Source organism: Aegilops tauschii, chromosome 6 (genome assembly GCF_002575655.3).
Source record: "Aegilops tauschii subsp. strangulata cultivar AL8/78 chromosome 6, Aet v6.0, whole genome shotgun sequence".
Taxonomy (NCBI): domain Eukaryota; kingdom Viridiplantae; phylum Streptophyta; class Magnoliopsida; order Poales; family Poaceae; genus Aegilops; species Aegilops tauschii.
Genome location: NC_053040.3, coordinates 363,991,551 through 364,004,317, shown reverse-complemented (window position 1 = coordinate 364,004,317; position 12,767 = coordinate 363,991,551).

The window sequence follows — 12,767 nt, the reverse complement described above, 5'->3', positions numbered from 1 at the left end:
GTGCACCCAAGATATCTAGCTTGGACTAGAGAATCATACATAGTGTGCGAGAGAGACCTATAGATGGAGTATATATGCATGCGAACTAGAAAGACCCCCCCACGCACACACACAAAGAGAGAGAGAGAGATGGAGAGAAAGAGAGAGGACCAACAAGGTTTGTGTGTTGGATGCGTGCGACATAATTGAAGATTGTCGGCAAGAGAGAGAGAGAGCAGGAGTCCGGGAGAGGGGGAGGTCGCATTTTATGCATCAAAGACTGATATAAACCATGTTTCGACATAAACTTGCATTCAAATATTTAAATTGGAGAACATGTTGTCTGCAATCCACACATGAACGGATATATGCGTATATCAAACAAGTTCATTAATTTGACTTTCAACATGTTCATGGAGTACTATAATACTGTACAACATGTTATACGATTGAGGTGTTCAATTTTGGATTTAGTTCACTATTTTGACCTGGTGAACGAGCTATTTCATTGAATCGAGATATTTCATTTTGGGTTTGATTCCCGTTTTTGAGTGGGTCAACTATTTGTCATATAGTAAATCGCTAGCAACGAGCATGTAAAAACACATTACTCCCGAGCATCATCTCTCCATCTAAAAAAGAAGTGGCAAGCTAATATTTCTAAATTTGATTCGAATCGAGTTGGTAAGGTAGACGTGGATGCTCGTTCTCCCAAATTTTGAACGAACCGTTAAACATCCTCTGTTCGGTGGAATTCGCCCGAGCAAATAAATGGGAGACGCGAAATTACCGTCCTATGTGGGAGACACATTAATTGGCCCGTTGTGCATCGAGGGTAGGTCCGTAACTTCATCCAAGCGCGCCTTCTCCTCGGCCGAAATGACATGTGCCGAATAATTCATAAACCATGGTCGGAAAAACGCGCTCTCCTCACCCGAAATAGCTCGCGCCCACTTTTTCAAAACACGCTCTCCTCGCCCGAAATTGCTCGCGCCCACTATATTTCAAAACACGCCCTCCTCGCCCGAAATCGTTCCCACCCACTATTTGGGGAGAAGCAAAGTTACTCTACTATCCCCGACCCTCAGTACACAGACCCAAGCCGAGAAGCCTAAAGGCAAGGGTAGAACTATAACTCCCCCTCACATTTCAGACAAATGCGTCCGTAAAACATGGTTCCACTCCCCTCCCAATTCCCCCCCATTCATACCTCGTTGGCGCCAAATCACCTTCTCCCCAGAAGCTCCCTTCTCCCGAGCCGTGAAACCTCAGCCCCTCCTCCATGGCGCCCCCACCGCACCAATTTCACAGCCTTCCTCCTCCCTAATGCCGGAGACGCTGTCCATTTGCCGTCGTGCACTGGGTCGTGTGCCTCTTACTCCGTGCTGCTAGAGCTGCCTCGACAACGGCCGCATGAACCGTACCGGAGCCGATTCACCTCCGCCGTTGTTCACGGCGCCGGAGCGGCTCCAACTTCAGATCCGTCCAGAGTCCCGGCGCTACTTCCCCGTAGCCGTCGACCATCGCGACATCGATGTTTCCCTACCACCGGTGGCCACTGCAACCGCGCCGGCCTCACCGACTCGGCAGCTGGACCTGCCTACTTCACCATGCCGCCGGATAGGTCACACCCTCATCTCAAATCGCTTTATTTAGGCGTCAGTTGTCTGAATTTTTATTCTGGGCCAATCGATTCCCAATGGGAAGCAGCACCCCTCGAGGCGGCGGAGCTCCTAGGCTGCCGGTTGGCTGGTGTCTAACGTAAGGGTGCAGGGCCGCAAGTTCACCGCGGTAGCAGCGCTTAGATGGCTATCTTAGAGTTGCGTGGGTTCAAGGTACTGCCGACACCGGATCTGGATGACGGGGAGACTTTGTGGATTGGCACGGGGGCGGCACAACCACGGCAGTGCGGTGGGGCGGGGAGCGGGGTTTTGGCCGGGGCCACAGACGGCGGAGGCAAGCTACTCTGCCGTTGGTCGCTGGCTCTTCGGGGAAGATTCCTAACAGTGTCAGCCGGGAGGCACAAGACGGCCATCAAGCCATCCGGCGTAGATCGGACAGTACCAAAATAAAATAAAATCGTGTGAGCCCAATTTAGTCTCAGTCAACAGACGTGTGACCACTCTCGTACCTTGCTGTTGATCTCTTAGTGTATTTCTTCAGATCAAAGAGATGTGTCATTCTTAACATTATGCGTTATCTGCATCTTCAGCAACACCGTCTTCCGACTCACCGCAGCTGCTCCAACAAGGGAAGCATACACCAGAAGGGAGCTATAGTCCCCACTCAACAGTTCCCTGCATCGAATGCGCGTGCCCGACATGGACATCCACAACAACTGCAAGGCCATCGACAAGTCAGCACATGATGCTCACTCCTATGGATGACGGCCAGATAGGTTGTACCCTCATCTTACTTGTGTGCAACATTTATGGCTTTCTTATTCATCTAAGCATGGAAAATAGATTATCACATTTCACTGTATATTCATGCTGATCTCTTACGGGTCTTGTTCAGGAGTTAACGCTGTTCCATAGTTCAGCTAAGATACTTGTTCTTTAGGTAACGTTGTTCCATAGTTATCATCCATCAGCCAATGCTATCCCACAAGCTGTAGTATTATACCACTTCTAGTATTACCTATGTTGTTCTTTAATACTTTTGTGTGCCATCTAGTTAATCTCGAGTACAAACGATACATATTCTGTAGCTTTCATCTGTGTTCTCCCTTTAGTTTTTGAGACCTATTGCTGCTAGTTAACCCCAGTCCTACTATTTATGTCGTCTCCTACATGCACTCATTACATAAATCTAACTACTAGTTGTCTTCCATGCATGTCAGATATAATTACACACACTGATATATCCACAAGAACCTCACGGAGCAATGTAAAGGCCAATAAACTTGATGTCAATGATACCCAATATGATGGAACATGTAAAGGCAGTTCTTCAGAAGACTTGCAGAAATATGTTGAATCCTCTTCACGCCACAAGGTCCTTGCTCTAACTTGGCCCGTGATATGGGTACAACATGCATATAATGTCCTGGAGTGTATCTACTCTGTTGCAATGCCATGTGCTTAGCATGCTGATCATGCATGTAAATATGTCATGCCTTCCTGTTTTTCAGTACCTATTCCATTCATGATAACATGTTTTCAACTTCAATTACTATCATTCTACTCTATTGCAATGCCATCTGCTTAATTTGGACATCATGCTTCTGAATATCTTATGCATTGTTATTCATCAGTACGTACTTCATCTGTCTACCATACCATGTTTTTTTACATTGAAGTGATGTTCTAGTGCTCTGTTGCAATGCCATCTTAGTTTCCCAATCATACACTGTATGCTGCCTTAGTTTTTTCTGTACGTATTCCGCTAGCATATAGTTTTACATTCAACTAGTGTTTTTTTACTATGTTGTCCTGTCGTATCCCTAGCTCTTACACCATACTCCCTCCGTCCGGATTACATGTTGCCGAAATGGATAAAAAAGGATGTATCTAGAACTGAAATACGCCTAGACCCATCCATTTTTTCCGGATGGAGGGAATACATGTCAATATGTCATGCCTTTCTATTCTTCAGTACCTATTCCATATCTGCTGTAGCATGTAATTGAAGCACCATTCTTCTATATAAGGCATGCAAGGGGAAGACGACTATTTTAGAATCTGAAGGGTTACAAACCAGGTCTTTGCAAAAGATCCAAACGCCAGGAGATAATGAACCAACTCCATTTTTCATAGATACTGCTCCAGCACAGAGAAACCCAACTCCCAGTGATAATAAGCAGATTCCAGTGGCCAAAGAACTAGTCCCCTCTAGTCCAGCAAAAGAATCTCAACTCCATTCTAAGAAGCGTGTGCGTATCCTCGCATCATGAAATTTTATAGCATTCTGGTCATATTTTCTACATGTTTCTTACCCATCTCTCTTTTATAAAATAAGGTTAAATTATAGAAGATTTCCTTCATTGGGATTGTATTCGAGGAAAACATCTTGCGGGAATTCTCTGTGCTCCAATGCTGATGTAAGTACCTGTTGTACATCACTATATTTTTACATCAGCATGTATTTTGTTAATTGGCGTGAATCCAACCTTTGTCTGATCTAAAATTAGTTGTAGCAAAATGTTAAAGGCGCCAATGTTGATTTTTGTAAAGAAAACTGCCTGGTGGTTTTGCATACTGAGATGCATGAGTGTACTATCTCATATCATGCACATTACTGAATTGTAGTGCTGCTCTGGTTGCTCATTCATTCAGTGTGTCAATGTTGCTTTCGTATTACCTTACCTAGTTGATGATAGTTGTGCCATATTGTGTTAATTTGGTGTTGGCTAGTTGCCCAAACGTTCGTTGTGCCAATGTTTCTTTCCTATTATCTGACTTGGCCAATGATAGCAATGCTAGTGTCTTAATTTGGTGCAGGCTGCTGAAGATAAGAAGACAAACTCTAAAAACAGCAAGGCAACCCCATTGTTTCTTTCCAATAAATCTATGCCAGGTAATATGCCAATAACTCATGATTAATCTGTTTGGTTCCCCTCCTAATTTATGTTATGATGCAGTGGTCGAGACACTCTCCACTATCAATAATACAAGCCTGTCAAAATCGCCATTTGAATCTGTTCAGTATCCTCTGTCTCGAATGCAATGGAAAAAATGTATGTTTGTGAACCAATTAATGGCTGAAGGAATGATGGAAATGGTGGAGGAATCAAAGGTGCAGAGTCGTGCGACACAACAACTGATCAATGTTTTCAGAGACAGTGTAGCAAAGCAGCAAGAACTTGCCCACATGCTTATGGGCGTCATCCGTGCTGAGGTTGCAGATTGTGAAGTTGTAGATCGTTAGGTTCTGTTCATTTATTTGCACTGGCATCAATCTTTGATTGCCCAGTGGATGTAATTTCCTGTAATATATGCAAGATGTGCACGTTTTTCCCTGTATGTCATACCTTTGCTTGATCGGTTTTGGTCCTATGCATAATTGCTCGTCGTAATGGGCTCAAATTATCTAATTTGGCCTAAAGACATGTACGAACTTTAGTGGGCCCATTAAGTTAATGGGCCGTTACCAGGCCGAAAGTTAATGGTCGGTCCTCTTAACTCCTGGGTCGTTAATAGGCTGACATCGAAGCGGGCAATAGGTGGGCCCAATTGAATTTACGGGCCGTTAACAAGCCGTTACTAAGTTCGGACTACATATGGCCCAACTATACTGTGGGCCTTTAGCATGCCGAAAGAGACAGCGGGCTTGTACTAGACCATGAAGAGCATGGGCCGCTAAGAGGCCGAAAGTCAGGTCGTATTGTAAATGGCCCAACTGTGTTGTGGGCCTTTAGCAGGCCGAAAGAGAAACCGGGCTGGTATTGGACTATGAAGGGCATGGGCCGTTAAAAGGCCAAAACTCAGGTCCGACTACAAATGGCCCAACTCATTTATGGTCCGTTAACAGGCTGAAAGGCACACATGGCCGGGAATTGGCCCAATAATTAAATGGGTCGCTAAAAGGCCAAAACTCAGGTCCGACTACAAATGGCCCAACAGCTGAAAGACACACCGGGCCGGAAATTGGCCCAACACTTAAATGGGTCGCTAAAAGGCTGAAACTCAGGTCCGACTACAAATGGCCCAACTGATTTATGGGCCGTCAACAGGCTGAAAGACACACCGGGCCGGAAATTAGGCCAATATTTAAATGGGTCGCTAAAAGGACGAAAAATGTACATTGTGAAAATTGGCCCATCCACTGAATGGGCCGTTAACAGGCCGAAATCTCATCGGGCCGATATTGAGCCCAAATATATAGCGGGTTGTTAACTGGCTCGAACTGATGATGGGCTGCAATGGTGTCAAATCTTTAACGGGCCGTTGACGGGCCGAATTGACACATCTTGTATGGGCCGTGGGCTTAAATGAACCTAACACAAGTAGGCCTTATATGGGCCGGCCTGCTATTTTTTACTGGGCCGGCCTTTTTAACCGGAATGGGCCACTGTTGGGCCGTGCCACGTGTCGACTTATCATAGGCGCCTCCTGTCCAATGAGTGGATGACATCTGTCCCAACGGTGAGGCAACACGTGTTTCCTCCGGCCAATGATGATTTTACACGTGGAAAATCCCCATTGGTCCGGGCTGTTAATGGGTTATTGGATCCAAAACGGACCTGATAGCTTAACGGCGTTCCGTTACGGTAGATGCCACGTGTCGGTCACCCTTGACGAAAGCACTTCTGTGACACGTGATTTATCGTCATGGAAGTGGACACATCTGTGATGATAATTTTGGTAATGTCATGGAACACTTCTACGACAGCACAGGTATGACTATCTTGATTCTATCATAAATTTTTCATGGATGTACATGCATGACAAAAAACGTGACCTACTGTGACAAAGACGTATTATCACGGAAGTGTATTTTTTTGTAGTGAATGGAGCCTACAGGGGAAGCCGCGGGGCTGAGGACGCCCTGTTCGATAGTCCAATTGCTTGATCGACCGCTGATCACTCAAGGAGGTGAGTGCATGTCACCCCCGTGGGCTTCCATGGAAGCTGTTGTCTGATACATCTCCCTCTCTGATTGATCTCGCATGATTTCCGTAGCTTTTCATTGCCTACCGTGCAACCATCAAGCGTGTGCTAATTGTGACTGAGGTTGCACTTCCCAGCAATACAGGCAGCAGTTTCACACTACAGGTAAATGACATTGCCTCTGTGAGATAATTATCTTGCAAATGATCAGCAAGAAGATTAACAGTTTATTTATGTGTTTATTTAGCTCCACCCAATACTGTAAAAATGCATGAGTCTAATACCTTGTGGCCTAGCTGACCGAATTAGCATGCAAGCTTCTCCTTTCACCATGAAATAAATGATAGATTCAATAGTTGCTAGGTAAATCACAAATCTATTTACTACATGTATTACTACCCTACATTCATGTCGTCAGAAAAGTCCATGTATTACTACCATGGGAGTTCAAAGAAAGGTCATCTATAAAATAGTATTACTTGTGAGCTTCTTGCAGACTAATGACGAGTTACTAGATAAACTTAGGCACCACACCACAGTCCATTCACTGCCGCATCCGAGGCCGTTCAATGATGCAACGACGAGGTCTAGCCTCCCCCCTTCCTATTTTCATGAAGCATATTCTGCAAAAATATCAGACGCTCTCAACTGAATAAAAAGTGTGTCGCACAAGTTCAGGTATAACTGCTGCAGGAGTTCAAAAATCTCAACAAACAAAGCTCAAACCAAAGTTCAAGAACTGTTTCCTTCATAAACTAGTATTCTTTTGGTTAATTTGTTGTTCTGGACATTACAGATGTACATTCTTAACCAAGTCAAGGGCAGACTCATGCATATCGCCGGCCGAAGGGTGCTCGTCCGCTGCGTCCTCTCCGCTATGCCGACGTTCGCCCTCACGGTGTTGAGAGCACCAAAGAAGTTTTTCAAGGAGGTAGATAAAGCCAGACGTCGTTTCCTCTGGGCACAAGACGAAGAAGCAACCGGAGGAAAGTGCGAGGTAGCATGGAGCGCGGTCACCACGCCGGAATCCCACGGAGGCCTTGGTATCCATGATCTGGACAAATTCGCGCGCGCCCTCCGTCTGCGCTGGCTCTGGCTCTCCTGGACCCATCCAGAGCGGCCATGGGTCGGCACGGACACGCCATGCAACCTGCAGGATCAAGCCCTCTTCGCTGCCAACACGGCGGTCACCATCGGGGACGGCAAGACGGCGTCCTTCTGGTCAAGTCCTTGGCTAGACGGCAGGCCACTCCGGCTGGACTACCCCACCCTGTTCGCCCGCTCCATCCGCAAGAACAGGTCCGTTCGGGACGCGCTGCTCGACGGGCGATGGATCCTCGATCTCTGCCACGGGGAAATCAGCAGCATTGCGCCCTCTGTGCTCCAGCTTGCAAGGGCAATTCGGAGAGCTGGCATCATCATCAACGACGACCTCAGCGACACAATCCGCTGGACTGCTACCACCTCCGGGCACTACTCCGCCCGCTCCGCCTACGCGGCACAGTTCCAGGCGCCAATGGCACCCTTCCCCTCCAAGAACGTCTGGCGTATCTGGGCACCTGGGAAGCTCAAGATGTTCCTCTGGATGCTACACCTAGACAGGCTATGGTGCAACGATCGCCTGCACCGGCGTGGCTGGGAGAATAGCTACTTCTGTCAACTCTGGTTGCGAAACTTGGAGTCCTCCTCCCACCTATTCTGGGAATGCCCGATTGCTATCCAGGCCTGGACAATGGCGGCATCATGGCGGGACTGTCACTCCCTGGCACACGCTACCTGGAGCTCCGGAACGACGACGACGACGGAAAGAGTGAGACTGATCACGGACGCGGCAAGGCCAACCGACAGGAAGGGCACCAGATCAATTCTTGCGCTCATTGCCTGGCACATATGGCTTGAGCGTAATGCATGCACCTTCCGCGGTAAGACGCCGTGCTCTCGCTCCATCATCGAAGCGTGCCGGCGTGACATGGAGCAATGGAGGATCGCAGGAGCAGCCTGCATAGAGCACCCCTTCGGGGATGTGCCGTGAGAGATATCCCCATTCTATCAGTGCCAGCATAGCCACTAGGCTGGCCGACTGTACCTTTTCTATTTCACCCCATAGATCACTTGATCAAACTTGTTTCCCGCCTTCTCTCTGCTAATGAAATCAATGCCAGCTACGGCTAATCTTTCACAAAAAACATTCTTAACCAAGTCGAGTAGCAAAGTTGTCGCTCCAAATCGAACTTGCTGCTGCACCATCTTCACCAAGTCGAACTTGCAGCAGCCAGGTACCATAGTCGCTCAACTTGATCTCTCTGGTAGCTCATCCGGCAAGACTGCTCAATGGTATGACTTCTTTGCACAAAATCAGATCTGGTAGTTTGTCTGAGAGACACATTTGTTCTGTATCCTACTGCACCTTGTGCTCCCTTCATCCCATCCATGCTTAGATGAGTTTTCTCTATGCAATCAGACTTGGGCTAGGGTCAAAAAATTGGTGATCTTAGTTCTGAATTGCTGGGCATGCAACTCCTCGTTTGTTAATTGCTAAGTGATAGTCTGAACAATCGATAAGGGAGCCGCTGTGCACTACTATTGAAACACAAGGTTGTTGCATTTCTTAAAAAAATAATAATAGTCTAAACCAAGGGAGCTGCTGTGGACCAATCCCCGAGTTCCCAGCTGCATGCATTCAGGAGCAAGAAAAAAGAGAGGTTAATTGTCCGTCCACACTGCCTCTCCTCCCAAGTCCACACTAGTTTTATCACAAAAAGCAGAGGATGTCTATTTTATTTCCTGAAACACAAAGTAGGTGTTCTCAGTTCAGTACGTGAGCTATCTCAAGTTCTTTGGAAAACATATAAAACAGTACGGTGTTTGTGCAAAAAAATCAGACTGTTTTCTAATTATACAGCAGTTTACTATATGGTAGAATTGTAGTTGTTCAGTAAAAAGGTTCACTACCCTAACTAGGGGATTTTCAATCCGTTTTGTCTTTCTTTTCCAACTGAAAGTTGTAGCAAATGTGAACTGAAGCTGTTGTCGAGCAAATTAGGAATAGTTGCCTACTCTCTTGCCGCTGCTACCTTGCCACCTAGATTAATACTACTACTACTTATCGTGTTGCTAAACCTCGTGTTCTGGACAATTTGTGGTAAGTGTGGAGGCGCAAGTTGCTCCACGACTGAGGAAGGCCCCGGTGCTTGCCATGGCTGAAGACGGCCTCCAACCGCCAGGCCCAAAGCAGCCAGCCTTTGTTCGCATGCGCATCTCCTTCCTGCGTCACCTAGGTATGCGCCATCACCCGTCGCGCTAGATGCTTCCTACTCCCATAGCCTCCTCAGTTCAACCCCATGGCGTCGAGATGGTCGAGTTAGTCGCGAGCATAAGTCCGCCGTACCTAGAAACTGGATTTTTATCTGCAAAATCAGTTCACCGTACCTAGAACAATCAGTTCGATCCATCTCCTGATTCTGAAAATATGAATTGTGTTTACTGCCAAAATTGATGCTCTATAGTTCACTATGTATATATGTCATCAGTTCAAAAAAGACGTACATAAAAAAGTTCAATTGTATGTGTTAAAACCCAGTTTGGTTTTCTACTATATGTCAGATTATTACAAAATACAATAAAATATTTTGCTCATGTGGCTGTAAGCTCTAACCATATGGCAACAAAGAGAAAAATGAGTATGATGTATTATTGTTTCCGTATTGTTAAGTTCAGTATGTATTCCATTTTCAGTACGTAAACAAACACACATGATCTTTATAAGAGCAAAAACTACAAAATGGAAATCTGTAAGTTCAACTACATATATTAGAACAATTGAAAATACAAAAAATTACATCAGTTCAATGACAGAAAAACATGGGTTCGAAAAGTTTTTGACTCTTGAACTGATAGCTGAAAGATACGATATGTGTACTATTGATAATCTCAAACATGTGTTACTCAACTTTACAAAACATGTAAAATTGTTGTGCTGCTTTGCAATGTCTCCAGCAGTCCTGCTTCTCCATGACAACAAGGACGGCGTCGCCATGCATGCACGCTCCAACCTGTCCCCTGTCGCAGCCCCACCACTCGTTGCCGATGCACTCCAACCCGAGGACCTCCATGATGGAGGTCGCCTCGCAGCCTAGCGACGAGGTAACTCATCTTCCTTGTGCGTCCTTCGCCCACTGTGCACCCTACTGCCCTCGACCTCCTTCCTCACGGGCATGCTACCCCAACTTTTATTTTGATTTTCAGTTCAACTTGTGTGTTCTTTTCAGTGCATTATGCTTTAAATGTGCAGAGTCCTGAGGCAAAATGATACATTTTAGTTTGCTTTGCCGCTAGGGCATTGCTGAAACTTCACTTCTGTCTAAACCTTTAACCATCCATTTCAAAAACAGATGCTACTTTACTTTGCATGGATCCTGAATCACATTTCACTAAAAATGTAATAGTGAAAGTACACTGAATAATTATATTGTATTCTTTTTAGCATTCTTGCAACCCTATTAACACCATCTTTTTGTGCAGTGTTTGTTGGTTTCTCTTTCATTTACGGACATCTTGGGCTTGCTGGGTGCAGAATTAAGAAGCCCAATCATCATCAGGGATGAAAAAAGGAGAGAAGCACGGGAAGAGGTACTAGTAGAAGAGGAAGAAATAATGTGAAAAATGAGATAAATGTGAGAATAGCAAGTAGTAAAGCATGAGAGGGATTCAGATTTTGTTTTCACATTCTTGCTGTACACGTACCTTTGGTCTGTAGATGCACCGTAATGAATCTAGGAAGTATGAATGGTTCATACCTCAATGGTGCACTATGCATCTTTGGCAGGTTTTTATGCATTTTTAAATGGTTGTGGAGCAATTTAATGGTGGGCTATGTACTGAAGTATACATTGTTTACATGTTCTTGTACATCGGCTCATCAAGGTTGTACCATACTGAAATCTGGAGCAGTCTGGCGAAAAGTATTTACATCCGTTCAAACTCGAGGATACGACAAGTTCAGAGAAAACAAAAGTTTGCAGTTGAGAAATAGGGGATGATCATTCATATGTCTAAAAAATAATTGAGCTTATATACAAAAAGTATTTACATCCGTTCAAACTTAGGGATACCACAAGTTCACAGAAAACAAAAGTTGTAAACAAATCATTAACAAAAAAGTAGAAACAAATCATTAACAAAAAGTAAAGTAAAGTTCGGAGTGTGAAAATACATCATTAAAAACAAACACAACGCTCAGTTCAAAAACTCAGTTTTCGGGACGCGATAAAGCTCAAACAAAAATAAACCTCATGGAAATTCAAATTGTAAAAGTTCATGTCACGCCCAAGATGCGACCCTATCCTAAAGGAACTCGAAGGTCCCACCAAGGATAGAAGCGCATCTTGAAGACGCTTTTGCAAGGTGGATATCATTACATCAACATTACATAATAGATGGGGATACATACAAGGCATACAAATGCCGCAATAATACATCAATACATCATACACATGATCAACATCCGACTACGGACGAAACACCAACAGAAACTCAAACGACATCCACCCTGCTAGCCCAGGTTGCCGACCTGGAACCTATCCCCTGATCGAAGAAGAAGCAGAAGAAGAAGGACTTGAAAACAAGTAACATCGCTCTCGCGTCGTGATCATCGCAAAACCTGTACCTGCAACTGGTGTTGTAGTAATCTGTGAGCCACGAGGACTCAACAATCCCATTACCATGGGTATCAAGACTAGCAAAGCTTAATGGGTAAGGAAGGGGTAAAGTGGTGAGGTTGCAGCAGCGACTAAGCATGTATGGTGGCTAACATACGCAAATAAGAGCGAGAAGAGGAGCAACGGAACGGTCGTGAAGCTAGCAATGATCAAGAAGTGATCCTGAACTCCTACTTACGTCAAACATAACCCAAAAACCGTGTTCACTTCCCGGACTCCGCCGAGAAGAGACCATCACGGCTACACGCGCGGTTGATGCGTTTTAATTAAGGTCAAGTGTCAAGTTCTCTACAACCGGATATTAACAAATTCCCATCTGCCACATAACCGCGGGCACGGCTTTCGAAAGATAATACCCTGCAGGGGTGTCCCAACTTAGCCCATTATAAGCTCTCATGGTCAACGAAGGATATTCCTTCTCCCGGGAAGACCCGATCAGTATCAGAATCCCGGTTTACAAGACATTTCGACAATGGTAAAACAAGGCCAGCAAAGCCGCCCGAATGTGCCGACAAATCCC